The sequence below is a fragment of the Danio rerio genome, chromosome 15 (genome assembly GCF_052040795.2).
Source record: "Danio rerio strain M-AB ecotype USA chromosome 15, GRCz13ab, whole genome shotgun sequence".
Lineage (NCBI taxonomy): Eukaryota > Metazoa > Chordata > Actinopteri > Cypriniformes > Danionidae > Danio > Danio rerio.
In genome coordinates, this window is record NC_141035.1 from 32,549,651 (window position 1) to 32,565,908 (window position 16,258).

General features: G+C 34.0%; 1 long non-coding RNA gene across 1 annotated transcript in view; it reads left to right on the plus strand.

Moving 5' to 3' along the window:
- Positions 1-806: 806 nt before the first annotated feature.
- The window catches only part of LOC147833706 (uncharacterized), a 41,604-nt gene continuing 26,152 nt past the window's right edge, over positions 807-16,258 (plus strand). The window contains exon 1 of the long non-coding RNA XR_015509695.1: positions 807-965. This is a non-coding gene — a long non-coding RNA (uncharacterized LOC147833706). The remainder of the gene's footprint in view (positions 966-16,258) is intronic.

Here is a 16,258-nt window from a genome sequence, read left to right on the forward strand (position 1 = left end):
GCTGTTTTATGGGATATCAGTAACAAAGAATTATTACTATATATTACAATTTAAATTGCAAACTATTTAATGTTTTATTGCATTAAATTATCCTAATGTGATATATATTTAGCTGTTGTCCATACTATATTCAATGTTATGAACAAATGTATTGCAGGTAAAAAAAAATGAACAAATGGTTGTTGCATTAATATACTATTGACAAAAACTTCACTTCATAATTTGAATGCAAAATATAACCACAACTGTCCATTTTTAGTAATTAGCTCACATTAATTATCAAAACATCTTAAGTAAAAAAAAAGATATTAGCGAGAAAAAACACCATTACTACTACTGCGACTACAAGTAATATTATAAATTGTGATAAATACATAGAGTAAATGTTTGTAATCATGTGTGCATGTATTATAGACAGACGGGCAGGCAGGCAGACAGACAGACATATAGATATTGTATTTTTATGGCATGTGTTTTTTTTTGTTTTGTTTTTTTTTGCCTAACTATTATTAATTTCATGGTGTTATTATTATTGAGACATTAAACAAACAAACAAACAAATAAATAAATAAATAAATTTAAACTTAAAAATATTTTTTTTTATTTAGAAAAGAAGAAATGTACAAAATACACTAGGAAGTACGACTGGAGTACAAGTACATACAATTATAAAGTAATAAGAAATAAATAAAGCAAGCTAGCCTACTTGTGCGACGAATTTTCCGGCGCCAGACGCTGGTTGTTTACGTCATCGTCTGAATCCGAATGGGATTTTGTTCAAAGAGGAAAGCAGTGCTACAGTACCTGCATTTTGACCTGTGTTTCCTGACAAATATTTTCAAAACTCTATGCGCACATTAAGCAAATATTGTATCCTGCACGTCCAAGAAGTCCTGCGCCAAATAAACAGCAGCAGCCGCCGAGGTGAATGTGAATGAAAACAGACAGCTGCCTGCAGCCTACAGGTATTTACTGTAACAGACTAAACTTTTGCAGTCTCACATATACAGCGTTTTTCATACAGACAGATAACTATTACATTGGTGTCCACACGATGGTAGTGTTGCTCATATTATAGACAACGTGCTCTTTGTAGAAAGCTTGTTAATAATATACACTATCTCACTTGCATGAAGTGTCACTTTCAGTGCTCCAATACAAACTCAAATATATTTTGATACTCACATTTGCCTATTTGACAAATAGCCCAATATCTACACAATTAGTCCAAATTTCATTAATCTCCAGTGCTCTCTCAAATATTGAGACTGTCTATGGCAGTGGTTCTCAAACTGTGGTACGCGTACCATTAGTGGTACGCGGGCTTCCTCCTAGTGGTACGCGGAGGAACCGCTGAATAATGAAAGAAACAATTAACACTTAATCCTTTAATGCGTAATATAACATTGATGTGATCAGCATTGGCTGTTTAGTGAAGCGTACGATCACAACGCTGTGCTTAGAATGTTTATTTTAGTGTATGGAACAAAATCAATGCCTAAAGTCTTGAAATAAAAAGCTTGTTGAATATCACAAACTGAAAAAAATAATACACCGTATTAACAAGTTCTTGCATTTTAATGACTTGAATTCCAGGGTTTGTATTTTTAGGTCCTGAAATTTAACATATCTGTTTATTTAAGCTGTGAATATTTTAACGAAAAAATATTTCAAACACGTTTTCATACTTAAAAATTCAATAATTCATATTCAATTTTCAGATTTCACTTACAAAATATTCAATACCCTTTAAAAATACGATGTATAATATTCAAAAGGTCATTTTCAGTTCATTTTATTTCAGTTCTAATATTCGCTTCCATAAATTCAGTGGATCAAATTCGACTGATAAAATTCAACATTACATCCGGGAACTGCAGGAGAAGCAATAGATTGCAGAGTGAAGATCGCCAGCTGCTCTAGCTTTCACCAGCAGGTGGAGATGGAATAATGTAAGATTTTTAAACCAGTAAACAGGCGAGAAAAAGGCTAATAAAGGCACAAAAGTAGCATTCAATTTTAATATCAATGCCTTGGACATTATAAATAATAAAAAAGTATGAGTAAATGAGGGTTTAGTCATTTATATTTGCCCTTATGTAACGGAAGCCAGCTGGTGATCGCGTAAAGCTCACCCCTCGGATCCAGTGACAGACAATGTTCTGCAATCTTATCGGAGCTTGTCTCCCATGCCGGCTCGTTACCTGCTCGGACCGGTGCGGTTACTTGCACATAAACCGTCTTTTGATGAATATGATGTTACACATTGTCTATCTATTGACTCTTTCTTCCATAGACGCGAAGTATTATATTGACAGCTAAAGAATATAAACGTAAGAGAAACAGGAGAGGAAATATTATAATAATACAAACTAGATAAACATTGACAGGGCTAAGAACAATTACGAACAAAGATTTTCAAAACCAGAGAGATTTTATGAGAATGTCACAAAACAGTTTACTTGGAAATGTTAAACAGAGAGTTCAGGTACACTGTAAAAAATTGCTGTTAAAAAACGGTCAGATTCTACGGTAAAATAATGTTTTTTCACTAAAACAGTAATATTCTGTTAAAAACAATGCTTTCTGGGTAACATTTTTGTTTTCGAGAAAGTAACCAACTGCAGAAAACTGTGAGCTAACAGAGTTCAGATTCGATGTTTTGAAGTCTGTGTTTGAAATCACACTTTGTGTCCTTGTTCACTATTTCATACACTAGTTAACTAATATAGTTCACCTGACAGTTTTAATGAACACTAATAAGTGAATTCAGACACTGATGAACACCTGCTGTTAATAATTACAATTACTGAAGAAAATAAACAAGAAACACAAACAGTGACTTGAGTTACAACATTAAATAAAATCAAATAAAATAAAACAGCTTCAGTCTCAGCAGAGGATCATTAAACAACTCCACAAACAACAGCAGACACACTTATTACTGACTGATTTGACTTCCATACTATTCACATTGAGATCCAACAGAAATTAAGGTGTTTTTTGTGTCACCGTAATGGAGTGAGGGGCTGGTTTAGTTGGGCTCTTCACCCTTGAACTGATTAATTCAAACTCTCCAATCACGATAATAAAGAGTTAACAAAATGCTTGTATTATAGCAGTCAAGTTGGAAAGTCAATAAATAGAGAAATATATTTGTCTGAAATTAGTTCTGATAAATGTTTTGGTATAAATCTGGAAGAAGGGCCTCATGCAATAGATTTTATGTTTAGTTGCAGGTATTAATTAAATTAATGAGAAGTGAAAACAGAAAGATACCTCAGTAATTACTTAACAGTTAAGAAATAACATACAAAACAGTTCAGTTATGACAAATACACACTCAGACCTCATGAATCTGACCTTGTATCTCAACAATGGTAACATCTCAAATGTTTCATGCTGCAATGCATGCTGGGAGTGGCACGGTACAAATATCCCAGCATGCATTGCGGTATAAATAAATGTTGTATAATGGTCTAACGGTTTTCTTTATTTGTGTTTGATTCTGCTGTTGTTTATGTTTAGACTTTCAGTTGCCTGTTTGTGAGTTAAACTGTTAATTTTGTTAGTCGTCACCATTATTGAGGTTCATCCACTGATTATTGATGTCTCTTTGAGTGCGATATACAACATAGAGCAGTGTTATTGTCCAAGATATTCTTAAAAACTTCCAGAAATCGTTGCCATATATATACATAATGTAAAACAATAGATTTAACATTGAATGGGAGCAGTAATTTTTATTATACTAAATGAGAACAGACTCTGCCGTTTAATAGCAACTTGAACATCACCAGATCTTATTTTTTCAGATTTAGGTTTTTGGCTGGCTTGCCACAACAAAGGAGCTTTTTAAACAAAGTTCTTAACAATTGCAGCAGCCAAGATATATAAATGTTAAAAATGACAAGGCTAAGAGCCCAACTAAAGCAAACTCTGTTCTCCATGATGGTGACGTAAAACTTTACCTTTTTCTCAAGAAGAACTTTAGTAAATGTTATACAAAAATACATGTATTAAGTAATAAGTGTAGCTGGTGATGATGTTTGTAGAGTTGTTTAATCATCCGCTGATCATTTAAATGATTTAATCATTTTTTGTTCTTCAGGTTATTTCATTATAAAGCTGTGACTAAAGTTTTGTATGTTCTGTTCTTGTTTTTTCCCTTCAGTATTTCTTCATTTGTTCATTGTTAATCCTCAATTATCATTTAATTAGTCAGTTAATTAATGAAGTTACTTCAGCTTTGCTCCATGTTTCTTGAACACTCAGTAGTGTGGACACTTCAATAAAAACTGAAGTATATGCTCTGGGGTTTAAAGGGTTAAAGGTGTGAGAGGTAAAAACACAGTGTAAAAATGTATTTTAACAGTAATATACTTTTAATTTACACAACGGAAGTAGACTGTTAAAAAACAGTATATTGCTGGCAACCACAGCTGCCAGTAGATTACTGTTAAATCAAGGAAAAAACAGTATTTTACTGTAAAACCTGAAGCTAATTTCTTCTGTATGTCACCGTTGTGGAGGAGAGTAGAGCCAGTGTATGAGTTAAAGATGAACAATGAGCTGCTGATGTTATTCTGCATGTTTCTCCATTTAAAGACAGCGGCTGTTTAGTGGCTGATGCAGTCAGAATCTCTCTGGTGATTCCAGATTTACATGTATGTGTGCTGTTGTGAAAAAAAGACATTAGAGTTAAACCGAACTTTTTTAATTAACTAAAATAAGTTATCATTATAAGTATGCTTCTAAGCATATATAGCACATTACTTCATAAACTCATTCAGCAGTTGACCAAGTTGAGGCAGTTGCTTTCAGTGAGCAAAATGAGTTCACTTGAGTATTGTGTAAATCAATGTAGTCCATGTATTTTTACAGCAACATACTGTAAAATAACAGTACATTGCTGGCAACTGCAGCTGCCAGTATTTTCCTGTTTTTTAACGGGACAATTTTTAACAGTGTATGATTTAAGGTTGGTTATGGACGGGGCGTCTGATTTAAAATAATTTAACATGTGAATGCATTAAAGGAGCGTCTTCAGTTATTCACACAGAACCGTCTAATATGGCATAACTATAAGGAGCAATGTTTGCGCTGTTTAAACGCAGCTATGTCAGGATTGGGATAGGTTATAATTTAATTATTTAAATTATGATTGTTATTATTATTTTATGACATGTATTGGGCTATTGCGCTTAAATAAGTCATCCGTGATTCTAAATTAATATTTCTATTTATCCTTTTTAGCTATCACTTTGCTATCGTCTTTCTCTTCTTTTTTTCTAGTTTTTGGGGTTCTGCCATGGTTAAATGTTTGCAAAATGTCTTTAGTTTGTCCAGATTATTGCTTTTCCTCTAAAATAGAGACGAAGCAGAAGGAAAATGAATGAATTGATGAATGAATGAAGTGATTGACGTTTTTATGCATGTGCGGTGCGGCTTGCTCACGACAAAGTCGAACGGGCCGCGAGCTCCAGTGGCCAGTCAGAGCCAGCGCCCCACAGCAAACTGATTAAGAGATGCTGGTTGGCTGCCAATATATGATAGGAATTCTTCCAAAGTTTCAGATGACATCTGGGCGTGTGCATAATAATGTAAAATGAAAGTGAAAGTCATGACATTTGGCCAAGCATAAGAATAGCCTACAAGAGTGTTTCGATTATTATATTAATCATGACATATGTCATGCTTGGGCTTATATGAATAACACCTCGCTGTTTACCATTTCCGAAAGTGGAGCTGACGTCGGCGCGAAATTGCTTGTATAATTGTAAAAAGAGTGATGAATATTAATGGATTTCTTATATCTGTCATTTCTGATAATATAATTGATTAGTGTGAGCTTATGAGTTTTCAACACAGCAAAAATGCATCCAGAATCCTAAACTAATAACTTTGTCAAGCAAAAATTATGATTTTATAAGCTACTGATTTTTAAAAAAAAAAAACAAGAAAAAAGAAACTATTAGCTACCCTAGCAATTGTTTATTTAAATATGATCATCTCAAAATATAAAATAAAAACATAATGGTTTGACTTTGTGAAATCATAAACCACACTTGCAGAAAAGAGTTAATAGAATAAATGAGCAAATACATTCTCTCCAGTAGATGGCGATTAAAGCTCAGTAATACCCCATGAGGATGAATTGAGCTGCTTTGCAGGAACCCAACCACGCATGTCAAACCACGCATTATAAACATTAATCTTATGAAACTAGCTCAAGTGACAACTATATTAAGTTTAAACCAGTTTAAATAAGTTTATGTTTAATAACTGCAAAAAAGATCAACATTGCTAATCATAAAATACAAACGGTCGCTGAAAAGTTATAAATAACGGTTTTCTCGTTTAATAAAAGCAAAGTCAGTTATAACTGCCTATTATCAAACGACAGGCGACTCATTTTATTACTTATCATTGGCTGCGACATTGCCACTTTTGCGTTATTAGCCTATCTTTTTCTCGCCTATAGGCTACATAACAATAAAACAATAATCTGGACAAACTAAGACATTTTGCAAACGTTTAACCATGGCAGAACCCCAAAAATTTGAAAAAAATGTCATACAATAATAATATTAACAATCATAATAATAATTTAAATGATGAAAATGTATAACCTATCCCAATCCTGACATAGCTGCGTTTAAACAGCGCAAACATTGCTCCTTATAGTTATGCCATATTAGACGGTTCTGTGTGAATAACTGAAGACGCTCCTTTAATGCATTCGCATGTTAAATTATTTTAAATCAGACGCCCCGTCCATAACCAACCTTAAATCATACCTGAACTCTCTGTTTAACATTTCCAAGTAAACTGTTTTGTGACATTCTCATAAAATCTCTCTGGTTTTGAAAATCTTTGTTCGTAATTGTTCTTAGCCCTGTCAATGTTTATCTAGTTTGTATTATTATAATATTTCCTCTCCTGTTTCTCTTACGTTTATATTCTTTAGCTGTCAATATAATACTTCGCGTCTATGGAAGAAAGAGTCAATAGATAGACAATGTGTAACATTATATTCATCAAAAGACGGTTTATGTGCAAGTAACCGCACCGGTCCGAGCAGGTAACGAGCCGGCATGGGAGACAAGCTCCGATAAGATTGCAGAACAACGTCTGTCACTGGATCCGAGGGGTGAGCTTTACGCGATCACCAGCTGGCTTCCGTTACATAAGGGCAAATATAAATGACTAAACCCTCATTTACTTATACTTTTTATTATTTATAATGTCCAAGGCATTGATATTAAAATTGAATGCTACTTTTGTGCCTTTATTAGCCTTTTTCTCGCCTGTTTACTGGTTTAAAAATCTTACATTATTCCATCTCCACCTGCTGGTGAAAGCTAGAGCAGCTGGCGATCTTCACTCTGCAATCTATTGCTTCTCCTGCAGTTCCCGGATGTAATGTTGAATTTTATCAGTCGAATTTGATCCACTGAATTTATGGAAGCGAATATTAGAACTGAAATAAAATGAACTGAAAATGACCTTTTGAATATTATAAATCGTATTTTTAAAGGGTATTGAATATTTTGTAAGTGAAATCTGAAAATTGAATATGAATTATTGAATTTTTAAGTATGAAAACATGTTTGAAATATTTTTCGTTGAAATATTCACAGCTTAAATAAACAGATATGTTAAATTTCAGGACCTAAAAATACAAACCCTGGAATTCAAGTCATTAAAATGCAAGAACTTGTTAATACGGTGTATTATTTTTTTCAGTTTGTGATATTCAACAAGCTTTTTATTTCAAGACTTTAGGCATTGATTTTGTTCCATATTAGTGCATTGTGTCATAAGCTGCTGAAAATCAGTTTCCAAAGTTTAAGAATTGATTCTGAAGCGTGATTTGACTGACATGAAAAGTAGCCAATCACAGTCGACCTTGTCTAGTTGCGTGAAACGTAAGGGCGGGACAAATGCTTTCTGTGTTGCAGAGACAGAAAAAACAACTTAAAAACAAATGTTTTGTTGGAATAATGCTTCTCGGATGTTTTCACTGTAGATATGTTCAACAGAGTAATTAAACCGCGGACATATGTCCTGCCTTTTTGATGATCTACATACACGTTTCGCTCTCCGACAGCCAGTCTGACCTGTCACTCCTCCAAACACATTCTGAATGGCGGCGCGGGAATTGAGGTATTGCGCAATTATTCATTTCTGCAAATGCGGCGAGTGCTTTATTTTTTCACGAGAGCGCATTCATGTACGCAAATCGCTAAAACAGATATGCGAGCTCTTAAATATGCTTTTTTCAAATGAACTGCAAGACCTCTCATGATCGCCTGTGTGCTCAGATTGAATACAATCGCGATCTCTCCACTATTAAAGCAAACGTTATTTATCTTTGCTCCTTGACTAAATTTAGTCAAAAGTATTAAAAGTTATCAAATATTTAGAATTAGATTGATGCATGATCGATGACAATGCTAATGGTCTTCTTATTTGGCTGTGTTGTGAAGTGAAACTTACTTTTAGCAAAGGTGAAATTTTTTTTATTTCTTTACGACAAAAGAATTATGCTGGAAATGTTTCTGGATGAGGTATTTGTGTGATTTACACATTTAGCTGTATTCTGATCTGTCCTAAAGCATTACAGGTCAAAGCAATTCTTTGTTTCTTATTGTTTATTTATCAAAATTAACAATAAGGCTCTGAGGCTTAAAGCACTGTTTTGATAAATGTATTGTTGTCATATTTCAAATACCTCAAGTAAAATGAAGCCATTTGTTTTATTTTTTTACTGACAGTGTACTTGTATTTTTTTAAAGTTCTATTTTAGATTAAGATCAAGTGTAAAATAAAATCTACATGTGATGTACAGCTATTTAAGAAACAAATTTGTCATATTGTAAAGAAAAATAGTGTAAAATATGTAAATAAAAGGCCAAATTAAATCTTTTTACCATATACTTTAATTTAACCTTTCAAAGCTTGAAAATATCGTTTATAAAAATGGGCAAAAAGTGTCTCTATGGCCTTAAAGATTATGTGGTAGTTTTACCAGTGCTATTGAAAAAGATTAATTGTCATGAAAGGAAAAATCGACCATACTTCCTTTGTTAGTACAAATTCCTATACATGTAGCTTTGGATTTAAGCAATTAAACCATTCAATCAGGTTTAAACTTAAAAAAAGTGATTTCATAATGAAAATCTGATTTTTTTTTTTTCAAAAGTAACCAACTAGTACTTTTTAAAAGAGTACTTTGTACTTTTACCTAATATTAGTATTATTTACTAACATTTTTGTTATTTTAGCAGTGTAATAGTACTTGAGAAAGATTTCACAAGCATTTAATGCAGGTTTATTATATTATTAATATATGATTCATAAATATTATTATTAAGTGTTTTTATTTGTATCTATTCATATGCAATGTTTTATGGGTTGCTGAGAATACATTTCAGGTCTTCAGTACATAGCATGTCAGTCTTGAAAAAAAAAATAGGTGCTGGAAAAAGTGCTTAAAATTCCTTGATTTTCATAAGGCTGTGCCTGTATGAACCCTGTCATATGTACATTGACCATATATTTCAAGATTTGTCTGAAAGTGTAGGAATATGACATATAGCCTATATTCATAAGGTCCAAGCAACATGTCCAGCTTTTGATGAATAGGCTACTATGAATACTTTAGATTTAAGTACAGCAGTTTTCCTTTTCCTTTTTATCTTTTTACTTTTTTTCATTTTTAATGAACTTTTAAAAGCATATTTTAACTAAAACTTTTTTTTTTATCTGCAAGCACAGTTAATGTTCAGACTATTTCAAATGTTTAAAGTGATTGACAATAATACATATTCTTAATAATAGGAATTAATTTGCATCATTTTTAAACTGTGCACACCTGTAGCTGCTTAATTAGGCCTACGACGCTATTTTTTAATACTGGTTAAAAAATAGCATCGTAAGGTGGTACTTGGAGAGACAATTTTTTTCTAAGGTGGTACTTGGTGGAAAAAAGTTTGAGAACCACTGGTCTATGGTGTGCATGATTTGTGTGTGGGAGAGAGAAACATCTAAGAATAAAAGCTGGCACTAATGATGCCCACTCACGCAGAGAAAAATCAATTAAAATTGAAAACAACGGCACAATAATCATAATAACTCATCTCCTGCATGCAGTCTTGCATTTGTATATCGCACAAATATTTACACAAATGACAATAATTCATGCAGTAATTTCATGCCTCATAGTTTCCAATTTTAATGAAGGCAGACGGAGGGAAAAAAAATGACTCCGGAACCAACAAAAGTAGTCATACAAATACTTTCACTCTGTGTGATCAAACAAAGGGGTATCGTGTTATATTATAATTAACTCTAATGAATCTTTTCGCTTTGCCTTATGCCATCAATTCACTCTCGTAGAGCAATATTATTGCTTGCAGTCTGTTTACACAAGCCTGTTCAACAAAGCATCTGCCACACAAATACACCAAGATACTGTCAAGTGCTTCTTGTACGCTGACACTTCCATGTCCTTGCAAGGCTGAACTGTGTTATAATAAGATTCAGGGTTACACTGTGGCACGGTGCTGTCAAACCCCTTCAGATTTCCACCTTAAAGACCTCGTGGTGTTCTGCTCTCCTGCAGATTTGATCAAACTAGTGCTACAAATAGAGAGCCAGGGCCCTACAGCAGAAAGTGCACATGCTGTATCTGTATCTGGCTATACATATAGGTGCGGTTTGTTTTATATCACAATCAAAGCATAAGGGGCAAAACTATTCAGTTGTTTTGCATGCGTGTATGCTTCATTTCCTTTTATATGTCCTTAAATCCGTGTCCATTTGCAGATTTGTTTAAAGGGGTCATTTTTTAAAGTGCAAATTGACATAGCAAATCATTTGGCAAGGCAATATCAAGCATTCTCTCTACTTTCCTCCTGTCATCTATGCAATATTAAATTTGAATTCTGCACTGCCTTTCTTAGTCTATCTCTGACAAGTCTTTGTAAATCTGCCTGAGAGCAATAGCCTGCTCGCACTTTTTGCTGAAGATGCAGATGATGAAGAGTAAATGGCTTTTTAATCTGTCATCATTCATTGCCGCTATTCAGCCATATCTACTCTAGAAGTGTGCATTATAAATAATTCTGTGCTATTGTGGATTTTTCAGGTGTATAATGTAGCACTTGACTTTATGGATTATGTGCTTTCCAATAAGATTGTTGTTTTAATGGTATCTCCAGAACTGGTTGAAATATGCTGAAGTGGCACTTTAAAAAGAACTCCATTTGACCTATGATCTTATCATGCCTGAACATGATATTACATTGTATTTGGGCTTATTGGAAAGCTAGAGTTATGTGCTTTCCAATGATATCTTCAGTGTGTTTAATATCTTCACTGTTAAAGTTTGGCTGTGTTTAAAGTGTCAAAGCCTTAAGCTTTTTTATTTTCTTTATCTCGACAATTCAGCCCCTTTATTTGATTTTTTTTTTTAAAGGTTATTTGTTGCAAAATCTTGATAGTCTTTGAATGTTCCTTGGACTTTTCTGTCTTAATTATGTATTTGTTTCTCATATATTTATTTTTTTCTCTGTATATTTTCCATTATTTGCAGGCCTGTGTTAACTACAAGTTAAATATGGATTGACTTTACATATTGTGTATTGGTTAACAGGAATTTTTAATGTTTTTTTTTTTTCATTGTGAAAGTTTATTTCTCTATTTTTACCTTTTAAATACATTTTAAGGGACATTAAATGTGAATTAAAAGCATGAAAGATTTAATAAACCTGTAAACTGTATTTTTTTTATCTAAAATAAATGTCTAATTACCATGCTGTATTTTGCATTATGGTGTGATATTTGACATTTGATTTTAGTTTTTCTATGTTTATTTTGACTTATTATTCTTATCATAATTATCATTATTATTTAAGAATGCGTGAGTAATGTTGAGGTTTTTAAAGTAAGAGTGTTTAAAAAGTATACATTTCTCTTCATAAATAATGCATTAAATTGGTCAAAAGTGGAGATATTTAAAATGCTACTAAAAATGTAAAAATTGATTCAATACAATGAGTAATAAAAAGCTGTAGCATGATTTTTTTATATATATAATAGCAAGGCTATATGCGATTTTAAGCACCAAATAAGCATATTGAAATAGAAACTAAAGATTTAAGTAACAACTGCTAAAAGATTTGTCTGGTCAGTGTTTATAATAAAGATAATAATAATGAAAAAATAACAATAATAAAATAAGAATTACTCTATGATTATATTGAGCTGTTTACAGACATTTATAAAGCTTTCTAAAATGTTTAAGAATGAGATCTGAGATTCTCAGCAGCACTATTAGTTTATACACTGCATAGTTTTTTCTGTAATTGGTAACATATTGGAGACTGTAAGGGGCTGTATGTGTTCATATATATTGCATTTATTTATTTTATTTAATCGCAGAAATGACCGTAGGAACTCTGAAATCTGCAGTTATAATCAAATCATGTTCATAAAAAAAAATCACAAAAATGAGCGCACTTACACATTAAAGAATAAGGTCAATAAAGCACGTAAGAAGTGCTTCTTATATGAAACGTGAAAGACACGTACAGCTTTACTTTGACATTTCCTCGAGCGAGAAAGATGTCGACTGAAACTTTCTGTGGTAACCTATGCCCATCAAAAGGGTACCCTTGTTATCCTTTAGGCAGTGGAAACGCAAACCTGATAAAGGTGACATGTACCAACCCATACCGTGCTGTACCAGTTAGTGGAAACTGGCCATTAGTACCAACTGAGCTTTGTGTCAACACCACAGCCTACCTGAGTATTGTTGCTGACATATCCATCCCTTTAACCACAGTGTACCCATCTTCTGATGGCTACTTCCAGCAGGATAACGCGCCATGTCATTAAGTGCAAACCATCCTAGAGACTGGTTTCTTGATCATGACAATGAGTTCAGTGTTCTCAAATGGCCTCCACAGTCATCGGAACTCAATCCAATAGATCACCTTTGGGATGTAGTGGAATGGGAGATTCGCATCATGGATGTGTGCAGCCAACAAATCTGCAGCAACTGCATTATGCTATCATGTCAATATGGATCAAAATCTCTGAGGAATATTCACAGTACTTTGTTGAATCTATGCCACGAAGGATCAAGGCAGTTCTAAAAGCAAAAGGGGGTCCAACTACTAGTAAGGTGTACCTAATATAAAGTGGCCGGGAAGTGTATACTATCAGTATTTATTACATTAGGATCATTAGCATAGCACTGTTTTTAACATATGCAATGGTAAAGTACATGATCTCTTACTTGTGTCCCTCCAGTGAACAGTATTCCCTAGCTGTTCATGTATTTTTCGGACAGAAACCCCAACAGTTGACAAGGGATGCTTTAAATAATTTATATTTCTAGCGAGAGCTGGGAGTGTTATTGCCTTTTCCTGTGATATAGGGATGTTTTTTTGTCTTGTTTGTCAAATCTTCCCACACAACAGATATTGTACACTGTATAGATATACAGACTGTATATTTGACACCAGATAGCTAGCATCTAGTTTTCTGGGCTGTTTTTATATAAGTTGTGTGTGGAGATCTTTTTTAATGTGAATCACGTCTTTGACTGAATTTGCTCATGAATGTGATCAATGAGCTTGATCAATGCTCCATGACACCGCTGGCTAGTTTGCTAAACATGTGACTGTTTTACGTTTGTATTTAGCTATTATTGATACTTTGAAGGTTAGACATGTTTTTTCTTCACTCATAAATATATTTTGAAATATTTTATTGAACAAAGCAGAAGAAATTTGATAAATATTTTGCCAAGAAAAGTATGATAGTGATGAAACAATGCAGATGATGCACATAGAATCTGCTCTCTTCTTGTATTGTTCCAAAGCCGACAAACAGTGGCTTTTTTGATGGACGGGGGATCCAGCAGTGTTTGCCCAGCTTCCAGTGAATATTGGCAAAATTGGATTCAGAGTGACAATTGAAGAGGGAGCTGGGGGCCGGCGGTTGGGTCATTAATGACCTCCCCATAGCAGGTGTCTCGCCTATCTGACAGATAGGAGGAGGAGAAGGTACTGAATGTATTTACAGGTCTGCAGTGGAGAAACCACAGAGCGCTTCTCAGGAGATGACACTGTCAGTCAATGTCATCCAAACTCATTTACTGTGTCATTTGCTGTTGTCTTCAGGAGAGCCCAGACCGAGCTCCGAGTTGCGGTCAGGCTGGAAGATATCCTCAAGCTGATAAGATGTGTCAGGATGATGTTTTATTTTGGGGTTTTAAGCACAGTGTGAAACCATGTCCATGTTGTCAAGGACAGAACTTTTCTGAAGTTTGGATAAAGCAGACTGTTTTCAGCTTTAGTTGACAACTGATGTGGACGCAATTAGGGATGCATGGGGTTTTTGGTTACTGGGCAATTTTTTATTATTTTTTATTTACAATTAGACATTTTGGTCTCTGTATTAAGTAAAGTTTACAAAAGCATATATGCAGAAACTTTGGATATACAGAATGCCAAGTCATGCAAGTAAAGTGGTCTACTTTCATGTGTCAAATAGTAAAATGTAATAAAAAAAATTATATGTGGGCAGTGCGGTGGCACAGTGGGTAGCACAATCACCTTATAGCAAGAAGGTCGCTGGTTCGATCCTAAGCTTGGTCATTTGGCATTTCTGTTTGTATGTTCTCCCTGTGTTTGCGTGGGTTTCCTCCAGGTGCTCCGGTTTCCTCCACAAGTCCAAAAACATGCGATACTGTTGAATTGGGTAAGCTAAATTGTCACGTCAGAGCGTGTTCACATTTAGAACGCACTTTCCGGAAAGTTTCCTTTTGCGTTCGCACAGCGCATATTCAGGTAAATTAACTTCTTTTTACAGAAAATTGCCGGAACTAATTTACCGATGTTTTCAAAAAGTGGCTGTTCACATGATCTCTTTCTGAAAAATTGGCAGTCATTTTCCGGAAAAGTCTGTATGTGTGAAAGGGGCTAATGTTCTCGTCCTGACTTGTTTTTACTTGTAGCATTTAAGGAATTTTTTTTTTAAGTTATGCAATTTATTTTTATTTTAAACTGTCTTTTTGTAAGTAGTTTTAGGTTGTCTCCCATAATTGTCTTTATATTTCATATTGATGCATTCCTGACAATTTACTGGAATGTCACTGGAAACCCATATCACACTCAAGTGGAAGACATCTTTGATCCATTACACAAAATATCAACCACAAGCCTGGACAAGAATCTGTGTTAATATTTTATATCTAGGAAAATGGATTTCTTTTCAGATAATTACTGTCAGCTAATGTAATGCGTCGCATGTCATTGCTTGTACTCTAAACAATTTCAGTCCTGTTCTTTACCCTGCTGCTGTAGTGAATGTATTTATGAGTCAATGATCAGAAATGAAACGAAAGTAAATGGATGTTTTAGCATACCAGGCTGTTTCTCTGTAAATGCAGCCATTGTTCTTTAAAATGAACCAAACGGAGATGGATGCTTTTCAGTGGTAATGCAGTGCTGATACTGGCTGAATTAGAAGCATTTGATAGATGATGAAAGCCGTACTAGCATGCAGCCCTGAATTTGGACGGCCTCAGTGAATGCTTTTAAAAATGACTACGGTGGAGAAAGCAATCACTTCAGCCCTGCTCATGACAACCAACACTGTAATTACACAATAGAGCACAAATGCACACAACACAATGAGCATTATTCACAACTGTCCAATCCCAGCACTTCATCTTGCTCATAGTATGAAGCCATTTAACATGCCATCTCAACCATTTTAATAAACATCAAATAAAAATGTATATCCATCCATCTTTCTGGCCTTCTATCTGTTGTTCTTTCTATCTGTGGTTCTGTTTATCATTCAGTTAATCCATTGTTCTGTAATTCTGGCTGTCGTTCTTTATGTTGTTCTATCTGCTTGTTGTTCTTTTTTCTCAGTTCATTGCTTGTCTGTCTGTCTGTTTGTATTGTCCATCTATTGTTCTGTCCATTGATTTGTTTATCCATTGTTGGGCTTTTCCATCTTTCTATTTGTCAGTGATTTTTGTTATCTTTTTACTGTTATACATTCCATACATCAATCCATCTCTCATGTTACTCAAATAGCTTACTGTATGCTCTGTTGTTCTTTGTCTTTTCCATCCATCTATCATCCTTCCAATGTTCTATCATTCTGTATATAGTTTCATCCATCTATCTGTTATAGTTATTATTCCATCCATCCATCCATTCATCCA